This window comes from Eretmochelys imbricata, chromosome 15 (genome assembly GCF_965152235.1).
Source record: "Eretmochelys imbricata isolate rEreImb1 chromosome 15, rEreImb1.hap1, whole genome shotgun sequence".
Lineage (NCBI taxonomy): Eukaryota > Metazoa > Chordata > Testudines > Cheloniidae > Eretmochelys > Eretmochelys imbricata.
Window position 1 is genome coordinate 14,499,649 of NC_135586.1, and position 13,345 is coordinate 14,512,993.

At 47.2% G+C, this 13,345-nt stretch overlaps 2 pseudogenes across 2 annotated transcripts; both read left to right on the forward strand.

Annotated features, from left to right (window-relative positions):
• The first annotated feature begins 1,480 nt into the window (after window positions 1–1,480).
• LOC144275816 (immunoglobulin lambda constant 1 pseudogene) lies at window positions 1,481–6,502 on the forward strand (annotated as a pseudogene). Its single transcript, XR_013348107.1, has 3 exons — window positions 1,481–1,557; window positions 2,607–2,671; window positions 5,803–6,502. The product of XR_013348107.1 is annotated as an immunoglobulin lambda constant 1 pseudogene (transcript).
• Window positions 6,503–8,769: 2,267 nt separating this feature from the next.
• On the forward strand, window positions 8,770–13,129 carry LOC144275817 (immunoglobulin lambda constant 1 pseudogene; annotated as a pseudogene). The gene is made up of 3 exons (XR_013348108.1): window positions 8,770–8,852; window positions 9,417–9,469; window positions 12,434–13,129. The product of XR_013348108.1 is annotated as an immunoglobulin lambda constant 1 pseudogene (transcript).
• Window positions 13,130–13,345: the final 216 nt, after the last annotated feature.

Sequence of the window (13,345 nt, forward strand, 5' to 3'; positions counted from 1 at the left end):
GTTTGAAAGAATGAAGGGTTCTTAAACTTCACAAAGTATGTTTAACGTCCCCAGACCAACTGTCCCACCATTCCCCCCCTACACAAACAGGTCTGTACATGGTGGGAGGGTAAGAATTCCAGGTTATGATTTGTGGAGCACCAAGAGTGTGCAGTACACAGAGGAGACAATGGCTCTCAGAAGTTTTCAGCAGCTCACACAGAACGTGTGTATGAGAGGGAGAACGAGCATGGGCCATGGAGTTCGCTACTCGAATTCAGGGCGTGCGCTGATTTTAACACTACTTCATTGACAAAAAGGCTCTGTTGCCTTGCACATGTAAACTACAATAGACTGATGAATGGACTGACAAACTACATGAAGTATCTAGGGTGTTTTCAAAAGTGACTAACTCCATTAAAAGTCTAAGTTCAACTGAAAGTCAATAGGATTTAGAAGTGTAAGGGCCAGATTTAAAAGGCAATGAAATGAATGGGCGTTTGGCAGCTAGGTGCTTTTGAAAATCCCGCTAGGTGCCATCCTGTACATATAGGTGCTTAAATAGCTTTAACACTCCAGCCCAAAGTGCTGAAGTCCCTTCTGACAAGGGGACTTCAGCACTTTCGCCAGCGGCTCAGGCCTCCCCTCCCTACCCAGGGAATTCTCACAGAGACTGAGCCTGAGCCACTGAAGTCACAGGAGCTTCCCCACCAACTTCAGTAAATGCCAGATAAAGTGTTAAACAGAGCACATGATCCTCCTTGGCTTCAACTAGGGCCCATTAATGAGGAAATTAGGCTGGTACCATTCACGCCCCTGGCCGTGCTGAGCTGACACACACCAGGCACTAAGGGGGGGTTCGTGTTTACAGTCAGAGGGAGGGTCCAGGGCCCTGGTTTAATTCATAAGAAACCAGCTGAGCATGGACACAGCTCACAGCCTAGATGTTTACTGGTCCTGCCTTTGGCAAGAGGGGCACCACATGCCCACACACTGCTGGGCAGCAGACACCAGAGCGGCTCCCCTAAGGTCAGGGGGAGGGAATAGCCAGCAATGGTGGGAGTCTCATGGCAGCTCTGTCCAGGGAGACAGCGCTGGGATTTACTGCTGAGAACAGCTGGGAAATACAGAGCAAATGGCTGTCATTGGGGGCAATGCGTTAATTTCTAAAGGCAACTGGGGGCTCCCACGAGGAAAGTGCTGATCTCTGCTGTGCACTGCACATGGGCGGATACCAGCCTGGCCTTGTATTGGTACCAACAGAGTCTGGGGCATTTTCCAGCATATGCCAGCTGTGCGATGGACACGGCTTTTACAAACACCAAAGGTTCTGACCATCTTGCTTGACTCTGGGCTTCATGACCCACTGCTGGGGTTCAGACAGAGCGTGGTGGCCATCGGTTTCATGGCACATGGATCTTGAGCCCTTCCTCAGGCACGTCCAATGTGGAGTCTTCTCCAGCCCCCTGCTTGGCTCAGCTGAGAGCGAACACAGGACATCATGACGCAGCTTCTGGCAGAAGGGCTGTGCTCAGTGAGTCAGAGCGACCCCCTGGACGATCTGAAGATCCCGATCAGGTACGTTAGGACAATGCGGGAGGGGACGTCTTAGCTTCTCACGGACAGGTGCAGGGAGGCTGCGCTATTCAGAGAGTAGACGAGGACAGCACGTGGTTTGGATCACACCCGATCCACGTGTGTGCAGCCCCTGGCATGTCTGATCTGTCTCTTCGCTGACACTTATTGGTGGGTCACCGGGACATGCTGTACATTAATTAGGTGGAGAAGGATGCTGGTGCTCACAGACGTGTGGGGTTCCGGACACGTGCTTTCTACGTGTGGTTATCGCATCCGTAACATACACGACAGCTCGTGCGCCTCATTCTTTCCCCGACGTAATTCCACTGAAGTCAATACAATGGCACCAGTGATGAATGCGGCCCAGTATTGGCCTATCCTCGCCAAATGGCAGTGGAAGGACCAACACGCAGTCCAGTTGTGTACATGCCCTCCAGCACCCAGACCCATTCTCCACGGGCTCCAGGCTCAGCAGCACAGACACGCATGCAGATCCACAGCCGGTGCGGGGGTTGGGGGAGCGCTGTAGTGGTGGGACCCAGCACGGTACCAGAGCACAGAGCTCCTTTGGTTCCCTCTAGGTACCATCACGCCCCCATCACTGTAGTGCCTGAGCATCTCTGAGACACGACAGAACTTATCCTTACACCACCCTCGGAGGCACGGAAGTGCTGCCCCCATTTTACAGACGGGGAATGGAGGCACAGAGATGATGTGACTTGCCCAACGGCACAAAATCTGTGGCAGAGCCAGGACATGAACCCCGCTCTCCTGACTCCCAATCCACTGCCTTAACGACAAGCCCATCTTCTGCTCTCTTATGTGGGCTGTCTGCGGGGACCAGGATTTGGCCTTAATTCTGAGTTCTCCCAAGGAATACTCCATTGCTTCATTGCCCAGTGAATCTTCACTCCTCCGATTGTACGATGAGTTTCTCCGGAAAGGATAAACCTGCACTCCCATGGGGTGCCAGTGGAAATTGCCCCGTACCTCTTTTTCCCCCCTCATGGGCAGTGCTGGTGACCTCTCCCTGCCATCGACTGGAACAGGTTTTTGTACAGCCGTGTGTCACTGTGGTGGATCTTCGGTGGAGGAACCCAGCTGACCGTCCTTGGTAAGTCACTGAATTACTCTCAAATTTTCCTCCTCCTGGCTGTATGGTACGTTTTCCATGGTTTTTTTCCTGCTTTCTTTGTCTTCATGCTGGGCTCGGGACTCCTCTCACTTTATATATGGACCTTTACACTGTCTTGGGAAGAACGTTTAGTCTCTCTGGATAGTCATTGCAGGTGTACATGGCCCATGTTGGATTTTCTTTTCTTTTCCCACTCAAGAGAAGTTTGAATTTGACCATGAAACCTAGTCTGCCACTGGGTACCCACTTACGATGACCTAGTTTTAGCCCCTTCAGGAAAAGATTTTCCCTCTTTTTCTTTTCGGGTATGAACTATTTCTCATTAGCACCGGGTGCTAGTTAGTGTATGAAAGAAATCCCGGGTCAGCTTCTCCAGTGCCGTACAATGCCCTAGCTCCATTGTCCGCAATAGACCTCCACCAGCACTCACCCCAGGATCCTGCAGACAGGTGTCCAATCTCATGACACCTCATCTGCTATAAAAATCCTTGCTCCCTGGTGATTTAAAATTGGATTTGTTGGGGGCCGTTGGAAGGGAATGCTTAGGAATGAGAGCTGGGCAGAAAATATGGTTTTCTTCTGGGAATAAATTTCAGAAAAAGCAAAACAAAAAAATCATTTTCATCTCAATGGGCCCAAAATCCCAAACAAGCATTTTCAGCTGAAAACCGAGAAGGCTTCAGTTATTGAGAGGTTTTGGCTTAAGATTTCCACTTTTTCCATTTTCGGATTTGCAACAAAAAAAATGATTTTTTTTTGAGAAAAGCAGATACTTGCCACAAAAATATTTTTATATATATTGGTCATTTTCAACCAGCCCTGTTTGTAGCATTTTAAAATATAAAAAATATATTTTATATATATTGGTCATTTTCAACCAGCCCTATTTGTAGCATTGCTCAGTTGGAGCTAGACAAGGGACTGATCAAATTTTAAAAATAGATGGCCAGCTCCCCACATGGTGTAAATCCACGTAGCTTCCTTGCCAGCAATGGACTACACTGATTTACGCTTACCCTGAGTGAGTCTAATTGCACTGACTGACTTACTCCTGACACTGAAGATCTGCTCCATTGTACCTTGGAGAAAATTGGATTTCAGTTTGGATGTGCAACCCAAACCCACCCAAAACCTTTCAGATATGCAAGATATTAGTTAAATGGGGTGGGCTGGGAGCAGCCTGCAGGGGGAAGGGATTTAAAGAGGTTGCACTAACTGTGCACTAACAAGGTTGCTGGCCAGTCTGAAAGGCTGGACGGCTTCGTAGAGGCTGGATTGTGTGTCTGCCAAGCTCAGAGCTCAGTGATCAGGATGCTGGCTGGACCAGCCGGCTTCACTTACAGAACAGCCTAGGGGACCTAGTGGACCTGGCTTCGCCAGGGCTCAGTAAGTCAGGGCTGACAGTATTAGCTCAAATACCATTCTTGGCTGCTTTGACCTACATAAAGCGTGAAATAATTAGGGCCCAGACTGCGGGAGCCCTACTCATGCCGAGTAGCACATTGCTTTTCATACAGTCCCACTACTGTAATGGGACCGACCACCTGTGGAGTAAGGTGCAAACTGGCGTGAGGACGGGCATCCCAATTTGGCCCCAGCACCAAGGCTGCTGCTGCAGAAATGTTACTAAGAGTTTAAAAATTCCCAAACTTTTGCGTCCCTTCTTAAGCAGGTAGTGCCTTCATTGTCCCCCCATCTCTATGCATTTACACAGCACAGTACCAGGCTAGGGCCCAGGGGAATCTACTCTGCCCCCACCATGAAATCAACCCTCAGTGTGGTAGTTTGCAAGGTCCCTTTTCCTCTGGTCTTGAGCCCCAATCTAGCAAAACACTCAGATGCACACTGGATCAGGCCCTGAAGCAGGGATTGGTCCCATAAATGAGTCTGTACTTTACAGCTGCTGAACACAAGCTTGCTTGGTAACTAGGCTGTTCAGCAACAGGAACAGGCAACCAGGCTGTGGTAGGAGATTGTTTGTCACCCAGGTGTTCAGCAGAAGATCTGACCCTTAGCAGAGAGACCTACAGACCCAGACAGACAATGATGATTCAACAATGGGTTTAGCGACCCACTTGGCAGAATAGAGAATTTATCCCTGCTATGGAATTCCATAGGATGGTTCACAAACAAACCCTCCCCCCCTCAAAACTACAGAATTGTATACTACTTTCTATAAAACACTATTTAATGCATGTAGCTCTCCCATCCTATGCTTTGGATCCTACTGTTTTGGTTTTTTTCTAATGATCTGTTATAGCATTTTTTTCATTTGGAAATATGTGGGTTACCCCACATTCCTCTGTGACTCTAGTGAAGCAGCCCCCAAGGCCTGAACAGGCAAATTAAACTCTAAGCTTAGACCCTAAGAAATAGCCCCATTCTCAGATAGTCTGTTCTTGAGAAATGAGAGAGAGAGAGAGTGTTTTCACCATGGAAATATCTTCCTACTTAATTCAATGAGTACCACCTTCCTCTGCACTAAATGGCACCATTTGAGAAGGAAGGTGCTACTCAATGTGAGGAAAGGTATCAAAATCTTGCACTTAATAGGGAGGAATTCTCTGCAAACTGCCGAGGTTGCTAGCTGTTCAGAAGTTGTATTTCCCTTTCTCTGAGCAACAATGAATGAAAAGGTGAGCTTGGAAACAATCCTGATAATACTTCGCACTTCTACAGCACCTTCCACCAAGTGTCTCAGCGCTTTAGAAATATGTAAAAAACCATAAACCTTGAGAAAAAGCCTGCGTGCGCTGAGGTCAGTGATGTGACCCCCTTCCATAGCCTGAGAGGTAAGTGACTTCATAAGGTTCACTAAGGAAGCCTGGGGCAGAACTAGGAATGGACCCCAAGTGTACAGATTCCCAGTCCTGTGCCTTAACCACAAGAACACCTTACATCGCAGATCATTACCCTGCCCATGGTGCTTGTGAGAAGTTGGATTTGTTACTCTAAAACAGATCTCTGCAGTGTAACAGCCGTGTTAGTCTGTATTCGCAAAAAGAAAAGGAGTACTTGTGGCACCTTTGCAGAGATCTGGAATTTCTTACATTCTGCACTGGCAGTCTCTGGATTTGGGTTTTCTAACACTGAATCTCCTTGTCTTGTAGGTCAGCCAAAGGCATCTCCTACCATGCACCTCTTCCCTCCATCCTCGGAAGAGATCAAAACAAAGAGCAAAGCCACACTGGTGTGTCTGCTGGGCAGCTTTTACCCAGGCTCAGTCCAAGTCACCTGGAAAGCTGACGGCCAGCAGATCTCCACTGGAGTGGAGACGACCAAGCCATCCAAACAGAGTGACAACAAGTTCATGGCCAGCAGTTACCTGTCTCTGGATGCATCAAAGTGGAAGACTCATGAGACCTACACCTGCCAGGTGACACACGATGGGAAGAACTTCGAGAAGTCCCTGAAGAGCTCAGAGTGTTCTTAACCCTCTAACCCCCGGAGGGCTCGGCCGGTTCCCGTGTCAGTCTGTAGGAGGATCCCCAAGGGAGCCAGGATCTCTCTGTAGCATTCCCATAATGCCGATTTCCAGTAAATCTGCTTCCTGTTTAAGGTGGGGGATTTTACCAATCCATATGACACCTGTCTTTATTCCCATGTCCCCACCGCTCTCACTCCCTGCATTCCCTGGAATTCTCCTTCCTGCTTTAGTCTCTGATACAGCCTTGTTAGGATATTAATAAAATCGGAAAAATTTGACTATTGCTGTATCTGTGAAGAGTTTAACTTCTTCTGTCCCTTTTACATCTTGTGTATTAATTGCAATATTCACCTTCTCTTCCAATAAAATAAATTTACCTTTTATCAGCTAATATTGTGTTCTTTTTACTCTGGGTCAATGCTCAGCTGGGTCACTAGCCATGCAGAGAGCAGGCTGCTCTGTGAGTTAGTACTGAGTCAACCTCTGCCCTCGCATGGGGCAGATTCCGGTACCACCTTCTCCCTGAGCATTAGTCATTCTTCAGGTAGCCTCATTCGAATCAGTGGGGCTATTGGCTGAACAGCTCAACACTAAGGGGAATAAGTGACCAAATCTGGCCCATAGAGGGAGGGGCACTGCTGATGGCGGTTTCCTGGGATAGGCTGTAAACAGAGCTCCTGGCTACTTCTAGTCAGTATAGACACAAACCCCTCTTTGGAAGAGTGGCCTTTAATATCCTGCCAACACCGACTTAGGAGACAGCTCTCTGCCCAGATATCCAGATGATAATTTCTGGAGCACCAAGCGTGTGTAGAGCACACAGGGGATAATGGCTCTCAGAAGTTTTCAGGAGCTTACAATGCTAGGATGAGAGTGAAAGGATCAGACAGAACATGTGTGTGTGTGTGAGTGAGAGAGAGCGTGTGTGCCAACGAGTACACTACTGGAACCCAGAGCGTGCGCTGATTTTAACACTACTTCATTGACAAAAAGGCTCTGGAAAGAGAGTAACTTCCTTTGCTCAATGTTTAGTAATTGGTCCTGCTCCCTTGCACACGTGAACAGCAATAGACTGACGAATGGACTGAAAAACTACAAGTAGTATAGAGGTGCCTAACTCCATTAAAAGTCTAAGTTCAACTGAAAGTCAATAGGACTTAGGAGCGTAAGGGCCAGATTTAAAAGGCAATGAAATGAATGGGCGTTTGGCAACTAGGTGCTTCTCAAAATCCCACAAGGTGCCTACCTGTATATTTAGATGCTTAAACACCATTAACACTCCAGGCGTGAGTGCTTACGTCACTTCTGACAATGGGACTTGGGGACTTTTGCTGGCGGCTCAGGCCTGCCCTCCACTACCCAGGGAATTCTCCCAGGGTCTGAGCCTGAGCCACTGAAGTCACAGGAGCTTCCCCACCAACTTCAGTAGGTGCCGGATCAAGTGTCAAACACAGCATGTGAGCCTTGGCTTCAACTAGGGCCCATTAATGAGGAAATTAGGCTGGTACCATTCACTCCCCTGACTGCGCTGAGCGGGGACACACCAAGCGCTAAGGGGGGTTTGTATTTACAGTCAAAGGGAGGGTCCAGGGCCCTGGTTTAATTCATAAGAAACCAGCTGAGCATGGACTCAGCTCACAGCCTAGACGTTTACTGGCCCTGCCTTTGGCGAGAGGGGCACCACACGCCCACACTCTGCTGGGCAGCAGGCACCAGAGCGGCTCTCCTAAGGTCAGGGGGAGGGAATAGCCAGCAATGGTGGGAGTCTCATGGCAGCTCTGTCCAGGGAAACAGCGCTGGGATTTACTGCTGAGAACAGCTGGGAAATACAGAGCAAATGGCTGTCGTTGCTGGCAATGCGTTAATTTCTAAAGGCAACTCAGGGGCTCTCTTCAGGAAAGTGCTGATCTCTGTTGTATACTGGATATTGATACCAACATTGCCTTGTATTGGTGCTAACAGGGCTTGGAGCATTTTCCAGCATATGCCAGATGCAGAATCTTGGCTTCTAGAGAGGCTGCCAGGAACGCCTGCATCCGAACCAAGGCTGAGGTCCCAGCAGAGGATGGTGGTGATTGCTTTCATGGCACACGAATCTTGTGCACTATTTACTTCTTCCTCCGACATGTCCAGTGTGGAGACTTCACCAGCCCCTGGCATGGTTCAACCAAAAGCGAACACACGACGTTTTGACACAGTGTCTTACGGAACTTCTGTGCCCAGTGACTCAGAGCGACCCCTCGCCCACGGACTATCTGCAGATCCTGATCAGGTAAGGCAGGATCATGTGTCATGGGATGGGGTAGCGTCTCACTGACGGGTGCAGGGAAGGCTGCATTGTCCACATGAGAGACGAGGACAACACGTGGTGTTGGTTTCCTATCCACACACAAGCAGTCCCAACATGGCAGATCTGTTTCTTTGCTGACACTTCTTGGTGTGAAGCTAGGATAGTTTTGACACTGACTAGGTCTGTAGAGAGGCCAGTGCTCCCTGTGGGCTACAGACACGTGCTTTGGAAACATGGGTATCGCCCACATGAGATTCCCTATTGGATACATTAAATACTGACAACAAATGGGCCTAATTCTTCGGTGGTAAAATTCCATATAAACCGCTATAATTGCACCAGGGTTGAACATGGCTCAGCATGTTCACTATCAGCATCCCAAATAAATCTGCCAGCCTGTCCCTCCTATGGACCTACGAGGGCCAGCTGAAGATCCACAGACCGTGGGTGTGTTTGGGGAGCACAGGGGCAGTGGAACCCAGTGGAGTGGCAGCTGCTTAGCTCACAGCCCCTTTACTTCTATCTAGGTTGGTTTATGACCTGTAGCACTGTTGTGCCTGAGCATCTCACAGCCAAAAAGGAATTTATCCTTACAGCACCCCTGTGAAATAGGGAAGTACTATCCCCATTTTACAGATGGGGAACTAAGGCAAGAGATGACGTGACTTGCCCCAGGGCACAACATCAGTCTGTGGCAGAACCAGGATTTGCACCCCGGTCTCCTAACTCCTGCTCCAGTGCCTTAAGGACAAGACCATCCTCTGCTCTCTTACGTGGGCTGCATGCTGGGACCAGAATTTGGCCCCACGTCAGCTCTCCCAAGGAATACTCCATTACTTCTCCTCCCAATGGATCTTCATTCAATCAATTGTACTTTGAGCTTCTTCAGAAACGATGAACCTTCGTTCTCATGGAGAGCCAGCAGAAGTTTTCCAACGACTATTTTCCCCACACGTGCAGTGGTGGTGACCCTTCCCTGCCATTGAACATGACTGGTTTTTGTACAGCCGTGTGTCACTGTGGGATGTCTTCGGTGGAGGAACCCAACTGACCGTCCTTGGTAAGTCACTGAATTACTCACAGCCTTTCCTTCTCAATGCCAATACTGCCATGTTTCCATGATTTTTTCCTCCTTTTCTGCCTTAGTGCCAGGCTCGGGTCTCCTCTCACTTTATGCACACACCTTCCCACAGGGTTGAGAACAATGTTTAGCCCGTGGAGAGTCAGAATAGGGTGTACATGTCGCATGCTGGATTTTCTTATATTGTACCTGTGAACAGGGTTTTGAATTTGCCCATGAAACAATTGTCCAGATTCTGCTGTCAGGTCCCAATTTTGAAATAACTGGTATTAGCCTCTTCAGGGAAATATTTTCCAACCCCCAATTGTTTTTTATTTGCTTTGGTTTTACTGGACTAGACATTTCTTATTAGCACTTGGTTTTGACTCATATGTGAAAGAAACTAGGGGCCAGATTCTCAAACAAGGTCAAACAAAATAGTCCCATGGTCTTCAATAAACCTACACCAAAACTCATCCAAATCTCTTTAAGATTGGTGTACAATACCTTGAAACCTAATGTGACAGAGAAAATAATGTGTTTGTTGCGATCTAAATCCCGGTTTGTCTGGTTAGCTTGAAGAAAATTCAAATTAGTGAGAGTTGGTCACGAAATAGGATTAAAGTTTCCTTATAGGAAATTTTCAACAAAAATTTAAAAAAAATATTTTCATCTAAATATTCAGCAGAATATTTTGACTTTGGGGCAAAAACCCCAAACCCAAACACCAAAACGTTGTCACCGAACAATTACTGAAGAGCCGGGGAGGTGGGAGAAATCAGAGTTTAGGTGAAAATATTTGGTTTTGAGTTTTTGCTTTTCCAACAGTAAAAAAAGATATTTTTTTTGAGATCTGGAGAAACATTCTGCAAAAACTTCCATTTAGATGAAAACCCAATTTTTAACTGACAAGAGATTTGGTGGGTAATTTTTAACACCCCTATTTGCAGTCTCCTTTTAGAGCAAGTTCAGCGATTGATATTTTTACAGTATAAGAACAGATCCTCATGTGGTGTAAATCAGTGTAGCCCCTTGGTAGCAATGGAATGACACTGATTTACACTTACACCGAGTGAGTGTAATTGCACTGACTGACTTCTGACCCGGAGGATCGGTTCCATTGTTCCTTGGATGACTGTAGCTATTGTGGATTTCAGTTTGGAAATACCACTCAGACCTGATTTTCTGACCGTGCTGAAGGACACCCGACACCTTTGAAATATGGAGGGCTGCAGATAAATGCGGGTGGGGTGGTTTGGAGCAGCCTGTGCGGGGTGCAGGAAGGACTTGAAAGAGGCTGCACTAATTGCCTCTCCGAAGCCTGGAGCACATTAAAAAGGTTGCTGGCCAGCTTCCTTGAAGCTGCATTCTAGGGCTGCCAAACTCAGAACTCAATGCAGAGGTTTTACTTCTGCTAGAGTAAAACCTTGAGGAGCAGATAGATCTCGGCTAGCCAGGGCTCAGTAAATCAGGGCTGCCTGCGCAAACTCAGACAAGATTGTTTGTTGCTTTGACCTGCATAAAGCATGAAATAACTACAGCCCGCAGGCTGCACTGAGCCTACTCGTGCTGAGTAGCACCTTGCTCTTCAAACAGGCCCACTGACGTCAGTGGGACCGACCCCTTGTGGAGTAAAGTGCTACCTGGAATGAGGAAGAGGTTGCTCAGTTTGGTCCCAGGTGTCTGGATGTTACCACTCTGAGGAATTTTTAAACCCCTGGTGCACCTATTCCTAAACCAGTAGGTTCTTTATTGTGTCCATATCTTGCAATGTCCCTTTTCCTCTTGTCTTGGACCCTGATCCAGTAAAGCACTGAGACACATACTGACTCGAGTCCTTTGGTCCCATAAATGTTTCTGAAAACATTTTAGCAACAAGAGTATCCAGTATATAACACGGTGCGATAAAAAGCTATTTCCCAGCCAAGACTCATGCAGACAGATCTGACCCTTAGCTTAGAGACCTACAGAATGTGATGAACAATGGTAACTGCTCGATGAGATCATTGATTTATGTTGCAGAATTTTATATCCTGAAACTTTATCTGTGCCATAGAATGACATAGAGTGGTTCAAAAGAGCTCTCTCTAGGAAAGTTCTGTACTGTATTACAGTAGTTTCTATAGAATGCTATCAATGTGTCTAGATCCCCTGTCCCATTCTTTGGCTCTTGTTGGTTGCTTTGTTATTACATTTTATAAGATTATTCCATACGGGAAAATGTGGGTTACCCCAGATTCCCTTCTGGGCACTGAAGTGGCTTCTGGTGCCGTAACCACACACATTAAACTCTAAGAAATAACCCCAAACAAATAACCAGAACATAGTCCAAAACCCTTAGAAAGCGGATTTTAGATTTCTAAAATGCAGCACAATGTAGAACGAATTGAAGATTTTCTTTGTGAACCACTCATGCTAGACATCCAATGCATATAGATCGCAACATACTTCTTTGCTCACTTTCATAACAATAATTTGTATCTTTAGTGCCAACACTGTACACCTTGCAGGCCCCAAGTTATTATTTGAAGTCAGTGGGAGTTATGGGTGCAGCAGGAATACAAGATAAAGCCTTCACGGATTAAAGTGACAAAAAGGAGGAGGAGTACTAGTGGCACCTTAGAGACTAACCAATTTCTTTGAGCATAAGCCTTCGTGAGCTACAGCTCACTTCATCGGATGAGTAAAGTAATATTATCCCCTTTTACAGCCCTAGGGACAGTAACTAACTAGGCCAGGTTCACTAAGGAACCCTATGGCAGAGCAACGATGAGACCCCAAATCTCCTGATTCCCAGTCCTCTGCCTTAACCAGAAGAGCATCTTACATCTCAGAAAATTACCCTGCCCACAGCACTTGTGAGAGTTTGGATTTGTTACACGGCAGAGATCTGGAACGTCGAACATTCTGCACTGGCAATATCTGGATTTGGGTTTTCTAACACTGAATCTCCTTGTCTTGCAGGTCAGCCAAAGGCATCTCCTACCATGCACCTCTTCCCTCCATCCTCGGAAGAGATCAAAACAAAGAGCAAAGCCACACTGGTGTGTCTGCTGGGCAGCTTTTACCCAGGCTCAGTCCAAGTCACTTGGAAAGCTGATGGCCAGCAGATCGCCACTGGAGTGGAGACGACCAAGCCATCCAAACAGAGTGACAACAAGTTCATGGCCAGCAGTTACCTGTCTCTGGATGCATCAAAGTGGAAGACTCATGAGACCTACACCTGCCAGGTGACACACGATGGGAAGAACTTCGAGAAGTCCCTGAAGAGCTCAGAGTGTTCTTAACCCTCTGACCCCCGGAGGGCTCGGCCGGTTCCCGTGTCAGTCTGTAGGGGGTTCCCCAAGGGAGCCAGGATCTCTCTGTAGCATTCCCATAATGCCGATTTCCAGCAAATCTGCTTCCTCTTTTTGGTGGGGGATTTTACCAATCCATATGACACCTGTCTTTATTCCCATGTCCCCACTGCTCTCACCCCCTGCATTCCCTGGAAATGTCCTTCCTGCTTTAGTCTCTGATGCAGCCTTGTTAACGATATTAATAAAATTGGAAAAAATTGACTATTGCTGCATCTGTGAAGAGTTTAACTTCTTCTGTCCCTTTTACATCTTGTGTATTAATTGCAATATTCACATAATCTTCCAATAAAATAAACTTATCTTTTATCAGCCAATATGGTTTTCTTTTTAGTAGGGATCTCGTTGGCTTTGGGGTTTCAGACAAGCTAAGGGAGAAGTAATGCTTAGTGACATGTAATATCATGGAGATCAGAGGAGGGGGAGAGATGTCACAGAGGAATCATTACCCAAGCTGTGACAGTTCTCCCCTAACACTGGTCACTCTGGCTCTCAGCCAGCCTTCTGGGAGGTGTGACAA